Source organism: Tachyglossus aculeatus, unplaced genomic scaffold (assembly GCF_015852505.1).
Source record: "Tachyglossus aculeatus isolate mTacAcu1 unplaced genomic scaffold, mTacAcu1.pri scaffold_75_arrow_ctg1, whole genome shotgun sequence".
Taxonomy (NCBI): Eukaryota; Metazoa; Chordata; class Mammalia; order Monotremata; family Tachyglossidae; genus Tachyglossus; species Tachyglossus aculeatus.
This window is the reverse complement of record NW_024045092.1, coordinates 1111533-1114909: the sequence shown is the minus strand read 5'-3', so window position 1 is coordinate 1114909 and position 3377 is coordinate 1111533.

Here is a 3377-nt window from a genome sequence, read left to right as displayed (position 1 = left end):
GTATGTGCTCTGTGACTTGGGGGATGTGAACGAGAAACAGAAACCGCAGTTACTGGACAGTGCTGTTAGGTATGAGAGAGCAAACTGGACATCTTCAGTCCCCCAAGTCCAACCCTGCCCATGGTCACGATTGAGGTTTTAGTTATATAGAAAAGATCTTTCACCTCCTGCAAGACCCCTTCTCTGAGGATGTCCCTGATAGGGTCTCCCCTCTCTGCCCTGTGCTTTGATTCAAGGGTACAGGTCTGAAATGGATGTTGATCTCACTATGAAGAGAGGGAAAGTGTATTGGGACATCTGATTCTGTGATGCAAGAACACCATCGAGGGCAGGAATAAGCACTGGATGAAGCGAAGAGGGGGGATGTTTGAGGGAAGGAAGGGAAATGGAGTGAGAGAGACATTTGGAATCAGTCAGGAGGAACAGGACCTTAGACTTTGCTGTTCTATGTTGTCTTCATCTCAGATGTAGCTACCTGGATTGAGGCAGATACCTCTATGGTCCTGCCACATATGCACACCTCCTGTTCTGCTCCTATGCAAAGTGGTATCGTTGCTGGGTCAGTGGTATCCTGGAGGATGGTTTGTGGAGGACAGGAACCAGGGTCCCAGGCCATGATCACTGTAATCAGTCGGTCAGTTCGTCAGCTATATTTATTGAGCAGTTACTGTGGGGAGAGCACTATTCCAAGTGCTTGAGAGAGTACAATATAATAATTGCACATTTCCTGCCCACAACGTTTACAGCCTAGAAGGGCAGACAGGCCTTAATGTAAATAAATAAATTACAGATATGTACAAAAGTGTTTTAGGACTGGGAGAGGGGATGCTTAAAGGGAGAGCCAGGGTGGTGCAGAACGGAGTGGGAGTAGAGGAAAGGAGGTCTTAGTCAGGGAATACCTCTTGGAGGCGATGTGCCTTCAATAAATCTTTGAAGCTAGGGAGAGTACTTTTCTGTCAGATATGAAGAGGGAGGGCATTCCAAGCCAGAGACAGGATATGGAGAAGTCAGAGGTGAGATAGATGAGATCGAGGTACAGTGAGAAGGTTAGCATTAGAGGAGTGAAGTCTGCTGGCTGGGTTGTATTAGAATAGCGAGGTGTGATTGTAGCCGAAAAGGTAATTGAATGTTTTAAAGATAATTGAAAGGTGTTTCTGTTTGATGCAGAGTTTGGTTGGCAACCACTGGAAGTTCTTGAGGTGTGGGGAAACATGGACTGGACATTTTCGTAGAAAACTGATCGGGGCAGCATAGTGATGCATGGATCAGAGTGGAGAAAAACAGGAGGCAAGGAGACTGCTGTAGTAATTCAGGCAGGTCAGGGTGAGTGCTTGGACTAATGTGGTAGCGGTTTGGATCGAGTGGAAAAGGTGGATTTTAGTGATCTTGTGAAGGTCAAACCGACAGGACTTAGTAATGAACTGAATGTGTGTGTTGGATGACAGAGAGGAGTCAAGCATAATGCCAAAATTGCTGGATTATGAAACTGGAGGAATGGTGGTGCCAACTACAGTGATGGGAAAGTCAGGAAAAGGACGAGGTTTGGGTGGGAATTTGTTTTAAGCTTGTGGTGATGGGAGGATATCCAGGTAGATGTGTTTTGAAGGCAGAAAGAAATGTGAGGCTGCAAAGAAGGAGAGAGATTAGGGCTGGAGAAATAGAATTGGGAATCATCTGCAGAGAGGAGGTAGTTGCATCCATGTAAGCAAATGAGGTCTCCAAGGGAGTATGTGTCGATACAGAATAGAAGAGGACTCAGAACTAAAACATGAGGATTATCCACAGCTAGGGGATGTGAGCCAGAGGAGGAGTCCGTGAAAGAGACTGAGAATGAACAGCCAAACAAATAGGAAAGATGGTAGAATTAAAGAGGGGGTGGACGTGGGGAGGCACTGGGGGTGGCAGGGGAGATTTTAGCTAGATCAACCCAGACAGCTTCAATTTTCTCAATAAAGTAGGTAGCCAGGTCATGAAGGTTAGGGGATGGAAGAGACAGGGAGTCAGGGAGTTTGAGGAGTGAGTTATATATCTGGAACAACTGGCAAGAGAAATGGCCAAGGATGTCAGTAAGGATGGAGAAACAATTTGGTAGGTCAGAGGAGAGGGCAGAGTTAAACCACATAAGGATAAATTAGAAGCATCAGGGCTGTGTGGAAAGAGCATGGGCCTGGGAGTCAAGCTGACTTGGGTTCTAATTCGGGCCCCACCACATGTCTGCTTTATGATTTGGGGCAAGTCATTTAAGATCTCTGGGCCTCAGTTACCTCGTCTATAAAATGGGGATGAGGAGGGTGAGCTCCCCGTGGGACAGGCACTGTGTCCAAACTGATTAACTTGTTTCTACCCCAGAGTTTAGGACAGTGCTTGGCACGTAGTAAACACTTGACAAGTACCATAATTATTGCTATTACAGAATTGGACAAGGTCGGCCCAATATCTAGATTTCCACCACCAGCGCTTGGCATCTCATGCACAAGAGCAAAGGAGGTAGATTGTGGAGGTGACTCAGGGCTGAAGTAACAATAATAATAATGATATTTGTTAAGTTCTTACTGTGTGTCCAGGCACTGTCTGAAGCACTGGGGTAGATACAAGGTAATTAGGTTGGACACTTCACTATCCCACTGTCTCATATGGGGCTCAAAGTCTACACTCCCATATTCCAGATGAGGTGGGTTAGTGGTATGAGATCAAAGAAGGCAAGGGGCAGCGAGTAAGTTGAGTTCAGTAGCGAGGGTGGCGTTGAGTGTATCAGTTTCATAACCAATGGGTGGTACTTTGGGTATGGAGCCTAAAGGGGACCATGATGACTTGTGAATATTGGATGGGGTCCAAAGATTGAAGGCCTCACTAGGGAACAGTACAGATTTGTGAGGAGGATGTGTGTGGGGGAGAAGGAAAGTGAGGAGGTTGTGGTCAGATAGAAGGATTTCAGAGTTGGTGAGGATAGTGACTGTGCAGTGGCTAGAGATGATGAGATCGAGTGTGGATAAGTTTGTGAGTGGGTGAGGTGGGGTGGAACAGGAGATCAAGGGAGTTGTGGAGTGATCAAAAGCAGGCAGCAGATGGGTCATAGGGAACATCTATGTGGATATTGATGTCCCCAAGAATCAATGTAGATATGGAGAATGAGCGAATTAATTTGAAAAAGGGATCAAAATTGTCAAAATTTGGACGTGGGGCCTGTGGGGAGGAGGGGGTAGTTACCCATTACTAGAATCTTAAGTGAGTGGTAGATGCGGGTGATATGGGCTTCGAAGGAAGGGGGAAAAAGGGATGGGGAAGGTGGAATGGTGCCAAAACAGCATTAAGGCATGAGAAGGAAGCCGACACCTCCCTATTTCCCAGTGAGTCTTGGGGAGTGGGTAAAGATAAAA